Here is an 18,547-nt window from a genome sequence, read left to right as displayed (position 1 = left end):
ATGCAGCTGGCTTGATTTGTCTAAGAAGACACTAAAGAAAGTCTTAGCTAGTTTTAAAACAAAGTGATAGCAATACAGCTGGACTTTAACGTTTTTCAACAAACTAGCAGTGTTTGGGATTGCTGCATACTACAGTGTTGTTACTTCAATCTATGATAAGAGGTTGTTTCTGTGACACATACTCTTTTATTATAATTAAAACCATAAATAACCACATTGTACTTCTCTTTAATATTATGCTGAAATATTGGTAACTTTATACACTTTTAAGCATTCATAGGAACCTTTTATTCATACGACTTTAATTAATAGAGGGTTTAAGGAAAGAAAAAACTTAATTTTATAACACTTTAAAACACCTTTTGTTTAACTTATAACATATTAAATGAACTCAATTATTACTTTAATTTTTCTTTCAAGGTAAAACAACAAATCTCTTATAATTAGTTTGGAATAAAAGGCTACTGTTCAGGATTAGGTTTTGAGAAAGCAGTTTTGAACATTATGTTCCTTTAAAAGAGATAAAACTTTCCTTTCTTGGAACACCGAGGAAATGAAGAGCACAAGAAGCTATTTTGATAAAGCAGACTTTCTTTGTATACTGATTATTGAGGATAAAAACTTGTACTAAAACAGATTGATTTGAGAGGCCTTGAGAAAGAACAAAATTTTTAACTTTGCATTAGCATAGTACTTGATACTAAAGCCTTTAAAATTTTATAGATAGACCCATTAAATTTTATTTGACTTTAACTATAAAAATTCCTTTTCCACCAACCTTCTGCACTTTCAGTATTCACTCAGGTTTTGTCCCACACTCTACTCTTTCCCATAATCAATCATTTTATCTTAGGACAAAATTATCTTCTGTTTCCTTAACAATAAAAACACATTCCATATAGCCTACATACAAAGTTATCAAGCAAACTTCTTATAACATAATACCGTGAACACTAAACAAGCTTGTTAAAATAATGAACTTTTCTTTAAATATTTAGTAGCATGCAATATCAGAAACAGTTTTCTAGAAGCAAGTTGTGAAGGGAGGCTGGCTGCTGCCAAGCTTTTTTGTTATTAAATTACCTTTTATTATTATTATTATTATTATTATTATTTCGGGTTTGTTTAAACACTTGAATTTAAACAATGCTTTATAAAACTTCTTATAATTATTTATAACCATATAGACTATAATTATATGATTTTAAGACAACTTTTACCTTTAAGAACACATTTCTTTACTTAAAGTTACCACAATACTTTCTATAACTTGCCACATGCATTTAAGTTCCAAGAGTTTATGAAAATTAGCCATCCTACTTTAGGACAAAATACACCTTTTTGCAAAAACTTATTAAATTTCAGTTAGCATTTTCACAAACTTTTAACCAAATATTCATTTAAGTTTTACATCCTTGATATTATCCTGTGAAGAAAAATGTTATTTATTTCAATCTAGGCAAGAGCAACTTTTTATAAAAAGGCTTGTAGTAATTTTGTTAATCAAGACATGATTTTATCATAGTAGAGATTTTATTCACATTTAAACTTAAGTGTTAATATAAGCGCTTATTTAATTTTTGGCCATTTGAATAGAGCTCTTTTATAAATTTTTATTAATTTATATTACCATCCAGGGGTATCAAAATATACACTGACATTGAATGAACAGACAAACACAGAACAATCACAACACAGTAACAGAAACACACAGTTTACAATTAACTCATAATTCTTACTTTCTTGGTATAGCTGCTTTTAAGCTGTCCATTATACCACATTTTAAATAGAACTTCTTAAGATTTCTTCCGGAATCCAGGTTGCCTGTAACATGCAAGCTTGTGCTTAGAAACATTATTTTTAGTTTAGTTATGGTTAAACATTGTTCGAAGTAGGGGGGGTGGGGAACAGCTAGCCTGAACTTTTGGAAGGGTTTATTGCTCCTCACCTTTTAAAGCACTTGGGGGAATGATTGTTATTCCATTAGTAATGTTGTGGGTACCTACACTCTTGGCTTCATTATAATAGAGAGCTTTTTAGGTAATGTAATTTCTGGGGGTTAAAATAGCAAGGACTAGGCTTTTCCAATCAGTAGGTGTATTGTGAGCATGAGAAATGCTGTTTAATAACATCTGAGCACAGGGGCTATTAAGACTATATTTTTGAACAGATTTACGAAGGTGAGTAATGGTTTTATGAAACTAAGGAGCCTAAAAGGGAGGAGAATCTCATTGTGGTAATTTACTGGAAAGAAGTGAAGAGGAGTGAATGGGTGGTGATCAAGGACAATAGCAGTAAGTGGAGCTGAAAGAGGAGGTGTAGAAGGTGTGGCAGTGGAAGAGTTAATAAGCGGAGCTGAAAAGGGAGGTGTAGTAGGCGTGGCAGTGAGAGAGTTAGGCTCCGGTGGTTTTAGCCAGTGTCTAGCGGGGCGCTTGTAAGGCAGCCGTGAATAGCTAAAAGAGTGGGTATGAGACTAAGAGGGAAGGTTTTGCCTTTGTGGGGCTTAGTGGATTTGACTCGCCTGAGCAATTTAGCCCAAGTGGCAGGATTCCATATTGCAGCAGTGGAAAGCCACGGGTTAAAACAGACAAGAAGGTCCAAATACTGATAGAGGTATTTTTTAGTGATTTTAAGGTGGTGGCTAGCTAATAGGGCATATAACGCCCGTGCTTCTAGTGCGTTCTCAGAAGAGGCTAAGTTCCCCATTCTGAGCTTCACTCACCGATACGAAGAGGATCGCTTCAGATCCCGCTGGTTGCTGTCCGGACGAGGTGGGGGGTCCCTGAGTTTGGGTGCTAGTTGTGGGCGTGCCCCTGGGGCCATTAGCTATACGGCTGGCCAGGTCATTAGCTAGACGGCTTTCGCCTCGGTGAGGCGAACTTCTCAAACGGGTTGTGAGTGATGACGGGGCCCCGGTATCACACAGCCAGGTTAAACACACAGTAACCACCCCAGAGACGCAGGCTCGTGGCACAGGTCTGGTGTATTGGGGAAGTGGTACAGCTTATATAGGCAGGGGTGGGGCTTGAGGTGACGTGTCAATTATAGATGGGCTAAGGGGATTGGGATAATATGAAGCAGCTACTTGATGGGATGAGGTAGTTTTGAAGTTGGTGCACGTGGGCTTCTCTGGTGGGAAGCTGGCTAGGGAGAAGGGAGGTGCCTTTTGTGATAGCCATTGTGTATCCTTAGTGGCCATTCTGGCTACATGTTGTTTGCCAGCAAGGTCACCAACAATACCTCCGTTTTTGTTTTATTTCAAGACTGCAATAACTGTGCCTGTCTTAGGTTGTTCTCCCTTGAGAATCTTACCCGTCTTTGGCTACCAGTTATGAGTCATTTATGCCACGCAGTTGTGCCTGTCTTAGGTTGCCTCCCTCTGGGGGTCTTACCCGTCTCTGGCTGCCAACTGAGCTTTGTGGCTGGAGGGAAGGTGGCTGTGCGCTAGCTACACGGCTACACGGCAGTGGTGGCTTCAGGTTCTTGCGTTTCTTCTTGCACAAGCGGTTGGTACTGACGAAGCTGAAGTGAATAAACGGTGAAGGCTGAAATGTTTTCTATTCTTTTTTGTAGCCACTTAATGAGACAAGGAGCTACAGGCACAACACGGATGACTAGCATTAAAGAACTAATAAGTGGTGTAAGCCACTGTACGAGGGGGGAGGAGAGCCAATTCATGAATGGGGGACTGAATGATTGAGTTTTAGTTAAATTGTTACACAGGTCTTTTAATATTTGGATATTTTGTTCTACTATAGCTTGGAATGTGTCTTCAGACAAAGCTAAAGAGTCTGTTGCAATTTCTCTCTAAAGATAAATAACTTAATAAAGAATATATATGCTGTTCCCACCAGCTTTTAAGGAGTGCTGTCTTTATAGGCACCTAACCTTGTCTACCTCTGTAATCCAATGTCCTCTTTTAAAAATGGGTATTCCAAATTTTTAATTAAGTTTGTTTCTTTCAGAGTGAACATCTTATTAACCATATGAAAACTTCATCCAACTTCGTACAGAATGCTGGATCCATCTTCCTCCAGTTAAAATAAAATAAGAAGTTTACACCTTGTTAGGCAATGACTACAGCCCATGGCCAGCAGGAAGCAGTTACAGAAAAGAGATCATCTCCCTTCAGCATCCCTTTCAGATTAAAGGTGTAAACTCTTTTAGGGTAAAACAAAATTAATAGATGGATCTGGAACCTGACTAGAAATCAGGTGAGCGTCAGTGGCCCCAGGATGTCTGCAGGGGGCCCCTTCCCCAGGATTCTGCTGTCCAGAATAAAAACTTCTAAACTTCTAAAAACAGTCCTGGATGCTACACTAAAGATTGATGGATCCACCTCATAGCTCCAACAATAATTATGCCAAAGCTTAGCAAGTTAAACTTTGGCAAAGGGGGGAAATGATGTGGGCTATGGGTGGCAGGCTCTTTGTCTCTTCAGAGATAACCTAAACTATCTGTGACTTGTGGGTGTGGGATGATAAAAGGCTGCAGTCCCATGGCAAGGACTCCAGTCCCAAGAAACAGTTTAGCAATGCAAGGTCTATAAACTTTAAGTAGTCAGGGGAAATGCAAACAGAATATGCTAAAAGCTTACCTAGAATACCTAAGGTGCATACTAAAAGCTTACCTAAGATGTGGAAGATATATATGCTAATTCAAGCCTATTGAGAACTGAAACAAAAGGACCATTTGGCCTTTCCTCTCTGTATAAAAGGGACTAAAAAACCTTGTTCGGGACTTGGGATTGAAACAGAAAACTCCCAAGTCTGGCAGGCCGTCAATAAACCATTTTTCCTTCTCAAAATCATTCCTGAGTCCTGGCCTCTCTATACACAAATAATTGAACCTCTCTCAAATTCTACAACACTGGGAACGAAAAAGAACTCCGAACATGGAGAAGGTAAGACTCCCCGGGTGAACACAGTCTGGAAAGCCCTAGCTTTAATTGCTAGGAAGGGGAGGCTGATTCCTCCCAAGAGAACCCTAGTAGCCCCAGAAAATTGGGGGGAAGCCATTTTCTCTAGGCCTGGGAAAAGGAGAAAAACCGGGGAAAAGCCCTGGTATTTAGGTTTGTCTAACTGCATGTTAGAATCTGGCACTAGTCTTATATCCACTAAAGGAGTGGAGGCTTGATTTTAATAGGAAGGGCTGTTTATAAGTTCGAGTCCAAACATCCTGGAAATTAGTCTGGATTTAAAAAAAAACAACACAAAACAAAAAACTTGGTTACAGGAAAATGGATTGGCTTTTCTAGTGGAGCTTGGTCTGGGTGTGAAGTTAAACAGTGGAAAAAGTCTAGCTGAAATCTTTTGTTATGGTGCTAAATTGTGAATGAATTCACTTTATACCAAATGTTAAGTGTTCTAAGGTTTGTGATGGCTGTGGAGGCAGCCATGCTGAAAAAATATATATAGAACTTGTGGTTCAGATTAGTTACCTTTGTACTTCTGTCTGTGTCAGCTCAATGCTAGTGTTGGAGTTGTGTCATTATGTAAAGTAGAATGCAGTAGAGCTAGAACCCTCCCTTGCCATCGGCAAGGGAGTGAAATGATTATGGGGCAAAACTGAAGATTCTGGATGTTTGCGGAGTCTAGATGTTTTGTGCATGCTCTGCTGTCTTGTCTCTGGTCTGCCCCTTTGCCGGGCTTGAAGGCCATTTGTATCCACACCACACACCCAAGTTTCTTGGGGCTGCCCCAGTCAGGTGGCTGGTCCCCAGGAGAGTTGCCAAATTTGAGTAGGTTCTGTCTGCCCATTTTGGCCTGAAAGCTGGAAAGGGGGGAGTGGCTTTGCCCCTTTCCAGTGAGTCCACACCTTCTATTCATATGCCATATTCCTATTTGATTGTTGTGCACCTGACTGCCTGGAAGGGGGGACAGGGAAGTGAAGGGGGTGAAAAGCAGAATCAGAATAAATGCAGTAAAGTTCCCTCCCTAGGGTGTCAAAGCCAAAATAGGTTTGCATTCTGCCCAGGTTCTTAGAAGGTGTTGTAGTAACTTTCAGTAAAAGAATGTGTTCTGTGAAGGTAAAATTTGTCTTAAAGGTATAAATAATTATAAAAGTTTAACAAAGCATTGTTTAAATTAAGGTATCTAAATGGCTAATTGCAGAAAGTCATTATTAAACAAAAACTGAATTGATAATAATAATAATAAAAGGTAATTTTATAACAAGAAAACTTTTCTTCGGCAGCTAGCCTCCCCTGCCAACTTGCTTCCAAAAAAACTGTTTCTGGTATTACATGCTACTAAGTATTTAAAGTGAAGAAAAGTTCATTATTTTAACAAGCTTGTTTAGTATTAATGGCAATTATATGTTGTAAGAAGTTTGCCTGGTAACTTAGTATGTGGGATATATGAAAAGTGTTTTTATTGTTAAGGAAACAGAAGATGATTTTGTCCTAAGATAAAATGACTGATAATTGGGAAGTGTGGAGTGTGGGACCAAACCTGAATGAATACTGAAAGTGTAGAAGGTTTGTGGAAGGAAAATTTTATGATTAAAATTGAGTAAGATCAGTATACGAAGAAAATCTGTTTGATCAAAATAGCTTCTTGTGCTTTAACCTCATCATTTCCTCAGTGTTTGAAGAAGAAAGGGTCTTACCTCTTTTTTTAAAAAAGAACATTATGTTCTAGAAATCAAATCCTGAAAAGTAGCTTTTTATTTTAAACTAACTGCAAGAGATTTATTCTTTTACCTTAAAAGAAAAATTAAAGTAATGGTTAAGGTCATTTAATATGTTATAAGTCAAATGAAAGGTGTTTAAAAGTGTTAAAAAATTAACAGGTTTTTAAAAAATTAATAAAAACTGTAACTAAGTTAAAATCATTTATAAGTGTATTTATAGTATAAAACAGTGAAAAAACAATAACCGAAATTATAGCTGGGTGAATTTAGCCTGAAACTATTATTTAAGTGTAAATTCTAAACTAACCTTTCCTTTGTTTATGGTTACTTCAAGCCTAACCTCACCCGTTGCCTTTGCCTATGGTTATTTCATGATAGCTTCTGCCCCTACAGGCCAGAGAAGAGCTGGGACATCACTGTCTCCTGTCCTGGTATTAGTAACCCTTTCTCTTATGAATTCAAATGTAAACTAAATAAATTGCTGCCTGATGGAATAAGGTTAAATGACCACTGGAGTTTTATTATCTCCAAATTCAAAAAGTGGGGGTGGAGGGGGAGAAGTCTCCTGCCCTGACAGTCAGTGTTGCTAAGAGTAGTAATTCATGAGAGAAACCAGTCTGTCTCCCTGAGGCTTCAAATAGCCTCAGTAAATATATATAAAATTAATCTTGTTGCTTATCCAAAATTCTGCTAAATGCAAAGTAAAATATAAAGTTCTGAAACAAAAAATAGTGCTAAAGCATTGAGAACATTTTAGTTACAATCCATTAATTAAGAAAGAAAATTCTTGTGTAAAACTGCATGGTCGTAGTGTAAAACTGCACAGCCATAGTGCAAATTAAGAAAAGTTTCAAGAGTCTTTGAAATGTTTTGCAGTCACACTTGTTTTGTAAAAATGAAAAGTTTAAAGTAACTAAAGTTATGTTGTTGTGTCAAACTATTCATATCTGCCTATTTGCTCAAATTGTTGGGGTTAAATATGCAGTTATATAAGTAATATATATTTCTGGACCCCAAATTAAGCTAAAGAGTATATAAAATAATGCAAATTATAAGTAATATCAATGAGTTGTGTTTCTGTGTCTAACTCTTTGTATCTGCCCATTTGCTCAGTGTACGTCTTCATACATCAGAATAATATCAAATTAACAAATGAAAATTCTTAAAAGAGCTCTATTCAAATTGTTAAAAATTAAATATGCCATTATATATGTAAATAAATATTCTTAAAGCCCAAATTAAACTAAGCAGGATGAAAAAGTCATATAGAAATCTAATTATAGAAACAATTGAGAAAGGGCCTCCTCTTTGCAAGAGCTTTAAAGGCAAGACTAGGTGTGGCAGATTAAAACCTATCTACTAGGCTAGGGAATTAAGAATCAGTTTGCCCTGTAATTTCCCAGTTTAAACCTTTTGTCAGCCATAAAATGTAAAAAAAAAAAAACAAAAACAAAGATTAGGTTAGTTTTCACATAAAAAAAAAGTTGATTGGTGTAACCTGGCAGCCTGTTGCGTCAGTCTCCCACTCCCAGGTTGGACAGCAGTAGAGGAGACCAACTTAGGCCAGTGCTATGGGCAGTGAAAGGATGCCCAAGAAGGAGCTAGGTTGGTGCCATTTCAGCACTAAATTCTATTCCTTATTTAATAAAGGGGAACAGGCAAAAACTAAAATGGAATGTAATAGAAGAAGCAGTTAAATCACAAACATTTGCGTGGGAAAGTTAGATCTCAGATAAGCTGTAACTTCTGAAGTATCCAATCTATGGAAAAACATAGGAAGAGCTTGCGTGCTAGGCTTAGGGATATAAATTTTATCTCTGCGTCCCTTCTTGCCAGATTGAGAATAAATTGTTTTCTTCTACACAATCTGGTAAGCCTTATTTTCTTCCAGAAAATTCTTTCCAACTAATTAGTGGCTCTATTAACAAATTTCAGTAAGTAAAGGAAAGTCCATAAAAACTATGGAAAGATCTTTCCTGGGTTATGATTAAACAAATTAAGTAACTGTGTAATGTGTTTTAAAACCCGGTAGTCAGTATGCTTTTAAATTATTCATTTTCATAACTTAAACAAAGAAAAGAAGTTTTTAGCTTCCACTGTAAGGAAAAATGAGAACATTCCTTGCATAAGCTATAATGGTTTCAATTTTATTTAACTTGAGTGTAATCTCCCATAGTTAATTTATAAACTAAATTAACATTGTATGTACGAAGTCTTAGAGTAATAAAAATTGTAAGTTCACATTGGTGAAATTAGGCTAAAGGAAAAAGATTGTAAATATGCTCTCTTAAATAAATAAATTTCTTTGGTTGGTAATTGTAATTTAATAAGTTTATTTAAACATGAGGTGGCTAGTCAATGTGGTTATAGCCAATTATAAAGAGTTTGTAAAACATCTTCCAAACTGAGAATGTTTAAATAGTTCTAGTTCTAGAAGTCATTGTTAACTGAAAACTTAGATTGGTATTTGTAGCAGAAATAACTTCGTGATAATAAAACCTGTCTGAAGGCCACCGCAAAGTACATATTTAAGTAAATGGTAATAAAAAGTTATCTTGATTCTGTTAGAAATCTTCTGTTTTCATTTTAACAATGAAAAATATTTTTTTCCTCTATTACTAAAGTACCTACTGTTATCTTCATAGTAAAATTGTGTAAATAAACAGTCACTTAATATATGTGGTGCATTAAATTGTTTAAAATATAAATAAAAACAAGGAATAAACTTTAACATTGTCAAACTCTTGTGCATTCAAACCAGGCCTTGAATACATTACAGGTGGCCTCTCCATGTGAGTTATTGGCAAGGCTGGTCACTGACCCCTCAATTAAAAATATTTGCTATGTCAGCCTCTGGTTCTGCTCCTGAAGTCAATAGAAACTACGTTGCAGTTTCAAGCTCCTGCAGCAGCCAATAATAACTTGGCACAGCCAAGTGTACAATGGATATCGCCTCCAAACTGGCACTGTTCCTTAGTGCCAGAGAGCACTATGCACCAGGCTAGTAGAATACTGGAAAATCTCTGTAGGATCAACAATGCTGCCACTTGCTCACTACGTGAAGAACATGCTAAGTGGAGCCGTGATACCAGGATACTGTAAGTAAAACTTAAACACAATTGACATTATGGCCTGCTCTCATGGAGAGATAACACGTAAAGTATTACAAACCTGAAACTTCTAAACTTCTGAAAACAGTCCTGGATGCTACACTAAAGATTGATAAATAATCAATCAAAACAACAAACAGCCATCCACCTCATAGCTCCAGCAATAATTATGCCAAACCTTAGCAAGTTAAACTCTGGCAAAGGGGGGAAATGATGTCAGCTATGGGTGGGAGGCTCTTCCTCTCTTCAGAGATAACCTAAACTATCTGTGACTTGTGGGTGTGGGATGATACAAGGCTGCAGTCCTGCCCTTGGTGACCATGGCAAGGACTCCAGTCCCAGGAAACAGTTTAACAATGCAAGGTCTATAAACTTAAGTATTCAGGGGAAATGCAAACAGAATATGCTAAAAGCTTATCTAGAATGCCTGAGGTCCATGCTAAAAGCTTACCTAAGATGTGGAAGATATATATGCTAATTCAAGCCTATTGAGAACTGAAACAAAAGGACCATTTGGCCTTTCCTCTCTGTATAAAAGGGACTCAAAAATCTTGTTCCAGGCTCAGGATTGAAACAGAAAGCTCCTGAGTCCGGCAGGCCATCAATAAACCATTTTTCCTTCTCAAAATCATTCCTGAGTCCTGGCCTCTCTATACGCAAATAATTGAACCTCTCTCCAATTCTACAAGAGTACAACACAACAAATCAAATAAATATAAAAGTAGGCATTTAATGGAAGAATTGAAGAACAAAAAAGATATGACTTAGCAAGGCTAAAGAGCAAAATGGTAGAAGTAATTCTTGCGCTATCAATAGGCAGTCAAAAGGCAGAGATTGGCAGAATGGGTAAAAAAGCACGACCCACCATGTGTTGTCTGCCAGAGACTCACCTTAAATTAAAAGCTACAAGTAGGTTGAAAGTGAAAGGATGGGAAAAAATATACCATGCAAGTTGTAACCAAAAGAGAGCTGGGATAGATATACTAATATCAGGTAAAATAGACATTGTCAAAAATATTTATGAGGGACAAGGCAGTCATTATGTAGTAATAAAGGGGACAATTCAACAAGAAGTTATGATGATTATAAACATATATGTACCTAAGAGCAGAGTCCCATAGTGCAGGAAACAAATACTGACAGATTTGAAGGGAGAAAATGACAGCTCTACATTAATAGTGTGAGACTTTAATACACCACCATCAATAATGCATAGAACATCTATTCAGAAGGTCAAAAAGGAAATGCAGACTTGAACAATACTCTAAACTAACTAGACCTAACAGACGTAAACTTCACCCAACAACAGAATACACATTTTTCTCAAGTGCACACGGATCATTCTCCAAATTAAACCATATATTAGGTAAAAAAAACCAAGTCTCAATAAATTTTAAAAAACCTTGAAATTATTCAATGTAAATTCTCTGGCCACAATGGAGTGAAGCTAGAAATCGATATTAGAGGGAAAAGTGGAAAATCCACAAATACATAAAATCTATTGCTTATGTAATTAAACAATCAATGGGATAAAGAGGAAGCCACAAAGGAAATTAGGAAATACCTCCAGGTGAATGAAAATAAAAATAGAACATTCCAAAACTTATGATGTGCCATGAAGGCAGTGCTGAGAGGGAAATTCATAGCTCTTAATGTTTATATTATACTAGAAGAAAGACTTTATATCAGAGACTTAACCTCAAAGGGGAAGAATTAGAATATGAAGAGCAAGCTAAACCCAAAGTGAACAGAAGGATGGAAATAACAAAGATTAGAGTGGTGCTAAATGAAATAAAAAACAATAAGGAGAATCAATACAACTAAAAGTTGGTTCTTTGAAAAATCAATAAATTTGACAAACCTTTAAATAGACTGACAAAGGAAAGAAGAGAGAGTGTAAAAATAACTAAAATCAGAAGTGTAAAGGTTTACCTTCCCTGCTGAAATAAATAGCACTATAAAAGGATACTATGAAAAGCTCTATGCCAACACATTGGGTAACCTAGGTGAAAAGGACACATTCTTAGAAACACATAAACTACCTACACTCACTCAAGACTAAATACAGAATCTCAACAAACCAATTACTAGTACAGAGATTAAATCAGACATCAAAAACCTTCCAACAAAGAGAAGCCCAGGACCAGATGGCTTCACAGGGGGATTCTACCAAACATTCCACTTAACTACGATTCTGCTCAAATTTTTGCACAAAATTGAAGTGGAGGGAACACTCCCTAATTCATTCTATGAGGTCAATATCACCCCCACACCAAAGCCAAATAAAGATACCGCAAGTAAGGAAAACTACAGGGCAATATCTCTTATGAATATAGATGCAAAAATCTTCAAGAAAATACCAGCAAACCAAATCCAACAGCATAGTAAAACAAACACCATGATGAAGTGGGATTTAATCTGCTATGCAAGCTTTGTTCAACACACGAAAACCAAGGGATGTTGTACGCTACATTAACACAATGATGCGGGGAAAACAGACGATCATCTCAATTGATGCCAAAAAGGGTATTTGACAAAATCCAGGACCAATTCTTTTTCTTTTAAAAAAACAAAACAAAACAAATCAATTTTATTGATACATATTAACAAAACATACAATTCATCCAAAGTGTGCAGTCAGTGATATTTGGTATAATCACATAGTTGTGTGCTCATCAGTTCAATCAGTGATTACATAAATGTTACATCAAAAATATAGGGGATTCCCATATACCCCACCTCCTCCGCCTCCTGTACTTTCCCCATTAACAACATCTTTCCTTAGTGTGGTACATTTGTTACAATTGATGAACACATATTGAAGCACTGCTATTAACCATGGTCTATAGATTACATCATGGTCCATACTTTGTAGTACACAATTTTATAGGTTTTTGACAAAATGTATAATGGCTTGTATCCATCCTTGCAACATCATGCAGAACAGCTTCAATGTCCCATGAATGTCCCATGTTACATCTACTCGTCCTTCTCCCTCCCCTCAGAACCCCCAGCAACCACCATCCTTGTATCAATGTTACAAGTTCTTCCACTACTAGAACAATAATAAGTCTACTTTTGTCTATAGTTGCAGGCCCCCATGTCCATCCATTCCTCAGTCCTGAGGGCCCTGGCATGGTGATGCCACTCTGCCTCCGAATGATAGGGGGCCTATATCCCATGGAGCAGATGGATGGAACTGTCCTGGCTATAGCCATAGACACTCTCTGCAGGACCACTGCTGGATAAAACATTTAGAACACTAGGAATAGAAGGAAACTTCCTCAACATGATAAAGGGCATATATGAAAAACCCACAGCTAACATCCTACCTAATGGTAAAAGACTGAAATATTTCCCTCTAAGATCAGGAACAAGACAAAGACACCAATGTTATTCATCATTGTACTGGAAGTTCTTGACAGAGAATTTAGGCAAGAGACATAAAAGACATCCAAACTGGAAAGGAAGAAGTAAAACTTTACCTATTTGCAGATGATATGCTTCAATATGCAGAAAGTACTGAAAAATCCACAAGAAAGTTCCTAGAGCTAATACATGAATTCAGCAAAGTGACAGGGTACAAGATCACACCCAGATATCAGTGCTGTTTCTATACACAAGCAGTGAACAATCAGGAAGCACAAATCAAGAAAAACGTTCCATTCAGAATAGCAACTGCAAGAATCAAATATCTAAGAATAACTCTAACAAGGATGTAAAGGATTTGTGCACATTTGTTGGAAAGTGAGGCATAGTGGTCTCACAAAGAGAGACGTGCTGTTCCCATGGCTATGCTTTTAACATAGGAATTCAGCAATTAAGCCTTTCGGGTCAACAGGAAAAAGCTGTCTGGAGCAGGGAGAAATATGAGCAAACACACTTTGCAGTGTGAAAGGAATACTAAATCTTTGTAGTCTGAGATAAGTTCTTTAATTTACGAGTATTGTTAATGTGTAGTTACACTGCTTGTTATCTCAATAGCTTGAGTATACTTAGTGCCACATGTAGAAAACAAAGTTGTCTGAGGAGTCTTTACTCACAGACCCCCTGATCCCAGCTCGCTCGTTCTTTCTCTTTGTTTCCTTCTCCCTTTTGCTCTTTCTTTCATTCCCGATAGCCTTTGGGCCCAAATCTCCAACACACATAAAACTACAAAATAATGCTAAAAATACCTAAATAAATGGAAGGATATGCCATGTAAATGGATTGGAAGATTAAATATTATGATGTCAATCCTACCTAAAGTAATTTTTACATTCAATGCAATCCCATTCGGGATTCCAAGAACCTTCTTTGCAGAAATGGAAAAGCCAATCATCAAATTTATATGGAAGGAAAAAAATATATATGGAAGAGTAAGCGACCCTGGACACCTAAAGCCATCTTGAAACAGAGCAATGCTATTGGAGGGCTCACACTTCCCAATCTTAAAACTTATTGCAAAGCTAAAGGGATAAAAACAGCACAGTACTGACACAAGAACAGATGTAGAGACTAATGGAATTGAACTGAGATTTCAGATATCAACCCCCACATTTATGGCCAACTGATTTTAAACAAAAGGGCCAAGGCCACTCAATTGAGAAAGAATAGTCTCTTCAATAAATGGTGCTGGGAAATCTGTATCTGCATTTGCAAAAGAAAAAAAAAAAAAAAGGATGACCCTCTTACCTCACACCTTATACAAAAGCCAACTCAAAATGGACCAAAGACTTAAATATAAGGGCTAAAACTGTCAAGATCCTAGAAGAAAACATAGGGAAGCCTCTTCAGGGCCTTGTGTGAAACAATGGTTTCTTAGACTTTACACAGAAAGCACAAGAAACAATAGCAAAAATAGATAAACAGGACTTCATCAAAATTAAAATCTTTTGTTCCTGAAAGGGTTTATCATGAAAGTAAAACAAAATCCTACACAATGGGAGAAAATACAACTCAACGATAAAAAGACAACAACCTAATTTTTTAAGTGGGCCAAAGTTCTGAAGATACATTTTTCCAAAGAAAGAACACAAATTGCCAAAAAAGCACATAAAAGATGCCCAGCATCACTTGCTGTGGTGGTTTGAAACTGTATGTGTCCCAGAAAAGCATAGTTTTTCTCCACCCTTGAGGGTGTGGACCCATTGTTAAGTGGGAACTATTGATGGGGATGCTTCAGTTAAGGCGTGATCCACCTCAGTCTGAATGGTCAGCAAAGCCCTTACCGGAGTCCTTTATAAATGCGATGAATACAGACACACAGAGAGTAAGCCACAGAAGCAAAAAACTGAAATCAGCAAAACCCAGAAGAGAAGGGAGAGACCAACAGACTCTGCCATGTGATTTGCCACATGGCAGAGGAGCCAAGGATCACAGGCAGCCAGTCTTCAGGAAGAAAACATCACCTTCTTGATGCCTTGATTTGGACAGTTTTCTCAGCCTCAAAACAGTAAGCTAATAAATTCCCATTGTTTAAACACCAGCCATTTCATGACATGGGCTTTAAGCGGCCTAGGAAAGTAAAACACTAGCTATTTAGGAAACCCAAATCAATACCACAATGTGATAACCATTTCATACTCACTACATGACTACTGCTTAAAAAAAAAAATTACAAGTGTTGGAGAGAATGGGGAGAAATAGGAACAGTCATATATTGTTGGTGGGAATGTAAAATGGAGCAGCCGCTGTGTAAAACAGTTTAGCAATTCCTCAAAAAGCTAAGGATAGAATTACAATATTATCCAGCAATCCCACTTGTAGGCATATACCCTGAGTAACTGAAAGAAGGGACCCAAACAGGTGTTTGCTCACCAGTGTTAACAAGTGTCATTATTCACAACTGCCAAAAGATGGTAGCAGCCTGAGAGTCCATCAACATATGAATGGATAAGTAAAATGTGGTACACACATACAATGTAATATTATTTAACTGTAAAAGGGAATGAAGTTCTGATACATGCAAAAACATGGATGACCCTTGAAGACATCATGTTCATTCAAATCAGCCCAACTCTAAATTGCTAATATTGTATGGTCTCACTTATATGAAATAATTAGAATAAACAAATTCATATATTTCAGAAATTAGAATACAGGTTACCAGTTCCTATGATGAAGGTAGGGAATGGGTAGTTAGCTGTTAATTGGTATAGAGACTCCACTTGGGAAAATGGAAAATATTTGGCAATGCATGATGGCAACGATAGCAGAACACTGTGTGAGTGTGACTGACACGAGTGAAATATATAGTTGAATGTGATGAAAAGGAGAAATTTTAGTTTGTATATGTTACTATAATAAAAATGAAAAACTAGTGCTGTACAACACTAACAGTGAACCCTGATGTTAACTATGGACTATAGTTCATATAGCAAAAATGTTTCATTGATTGTAGCAAATGTATCACACTAATAGAAAATGTTAATAACATGAAAAATTGTACGTGTATGGCAACTTCATTTCTGCATCATTTTTCTGTCAACTTACAACTTCTCTAATGAAAAGTAGTTGAGATAAATTTCCCAAATTGATATAGATAACCTCATAATAAAGGTCCATCTACTGCCAAGCAGGAGATAAATATAATCTCCTACTAGGAAAGTTATAGTGAAATTGAAGAATGTCAGACAATTTAATTAAGAAAAACATTTTAAGAACTTTTGGAAAGAAAGCAGAGATTGCTTTATAAATGAACAAGTATAATATTGATATTAGTGTTGTTTTTTTTTTTAAAGCAAAAGAATTAAATAGACACTTCCATTTCTTCTAATGGAGGCCTAGGTCATTGGGAACGACTAACAAACAACTGAAGGCAACTAGAAAAGATGGAAAATATATTAAATATCTATTTAAAATCATTAGCAATCTAACAAATCACTGAAGAAATAACAGGTCAGTATTTGGAAGAATATGGAAGCCCAGATAAGTACATACCCAGGATTTCTGTCTTTTGCATAGAGATTTTTAAAAAAATTTTTGATGGAGTAGTTGTTAGGTTGAGAAACTGAAAGGTGTCCCTCTGCTTTTTTTTTTCTTTCTTTCTTTCTGGTAACTGATTTAATGGGTAGTTAGGGACAAAAGCAATTCATGCATGTTTCTTTCTAGTTGCCCCCGGGAAAGCCAAGACTCTCAAATTTTCCCCCTGCTAGATGTGACTGAGGCACAATTTCTAACCACATAATGAAAAGCACAGGTCTCCTCAAGTCTTGACTCCCTACCCAGGGGGATGCGCATTACCAGAGCATAAACTCCGGTTCAAAAGAGTATTCTTGAAGGCAGAATGTGTACTATTTTACCAATTACATTCACAACAGGCTGTTAGATGCTGAAGGGCAGTTCGCTTTTCAAAGCTCACTCAAGCAAATAACCAACCGCCAATGCAGTCAATGGGTGGGATAGGCAGGCGATGAGGATTCCAACAGTGGAATCCTTGTCAAGGCAAAGGAACTTCTAAATGTTGCCTATGCCAGCTGCTCCCCTGCAGGCATATAGGAGATTCGGGCATTTCTCATTCCAACTATTTTCTCACAAGAGTTGCTGTCATATAGACCCTTCACTTGTCAAGAAAAATGACACGAGCATATTGGAGGTTTGCAGCATTTGCCCATGTCTAATCAGCTCTCTTAATTTGTGCTGGTCCCTAAAATGGATGTAAAACCTGGTTATGATGTTGACAGCCAAAAGGCAAAGGATATTAAATCAACTGAACAAATGGCTTGATGCCCCACAAGTATTTTAGAAAATAGTAAGTTAGAAAAGACGCAGACGTAATCCTTTTGGGGGATGGTTGCTCGTTTTTTAAATTTGAGACGACTGGTTCTAGCAGTAGTCTTCATAGTTCTTAGGGTTCAGGCAATAAAGGATGGCACCCCCAAACGAAAATATAGTTGTGCCCCAACCAAGCTGTAATCCCAATTGAACTCATGTTAAATTTTCAAGCTCACAGTTTCAACGAACTTGATTGGGTAGAGGACGAGGCTGCACATCTGTGAAACAACCTCTGCAAAAAGCATGACACCAACAGGTCTGTAGAAGCGCCTTCGAGACCCAGATAGAAATCAAACGCACGAGGAAGGCAATGAGAGTGATGGCAGCACCACCCGGGGGTAAAGCCAGAGTAGCAATCTACCAATCGCTGCTGAGCGTGGACTCGCAGTGATGTGGGCTATGGGTGGGAGGCTCTTCATCTCTTCAGAGATAACCTAAACTATCTGTGACTTGTGGGTGTGGGATGATAAAAGGCTGCAGTCCTGCCCTTGGTGAGCAGGAAACAGTTAAACAATGCAAGGTCTATAAACTTTAAGTATTCAGGGGAAATGCAAACCAAATATGCTAAAAGCTTATCGAAATGCCTGAGGTCCACGCTAAAAGCTTACCTAAGCTGTGGAAATATATGCTAATTCAAGCCTATTGAGAACTGAAACAAAAGGACCATTTGACCTTTCCTCTCTGTATAAAAGGGACTAAAAAATCTTGTTCGGGGCTCAGGATTGAAACAGAAAGTTCCCGAGTCCGGCCGGCCGTCAATAAACCATTTTTCCTTCTCAAAATCATTCCTGAGTCCTGGCCTCTCTATACTCAAATAATTGAACTTCTCTCAAATTCTGCAACAGCAGTGCCAGATGTCCAAGCTGGCGGATTTCTGGCAGGACTCCCACAGACAGGTAGTACCGGTGGTCGGCTGTGACCCAGGCCGGGCTCAGCACGGCCCCCAGGTCCAGGCACAGAGCCAGGAAGATGCACACCAGCTCGACCAGCTTCAGCGGGGTCAGCACCGACACGCGCACCTCCTCCATGCCACTGCGTGCCGCAGCCAT

The 18,547-nt window shown here is 37.5% G+C and overlaps 1 pseudogene; it reads right to left on the bottom strand.

Moving 5' to 3' along the window:
• Window positions 1-17,511: 17,511 nt before the first annotated feature.
• On the bottom strand, window positions 17,512-18,547 carry LOC131277288 (transmembrane protein 47-like; annotated as a pseudogene).

This window comes from Dasypus novemcinctus, chromosome X (genome assembly GCF_030445035.2).
Source record: "Dasypus novemcinctus isolate mDasNov1 chromosome X, mDasNov1.1.hap2, whole genome shotgun sequence".
Taxonomy (NCBI): Eukaryota; Metazoa; Chordata; class Mammalia; order Cingulata; family Dasypodidae; genus Dasypus; species Dasypus novemcinctus.
This window is presented reverse-complemented; position numbering and strand designations above follow the sequence as displayed.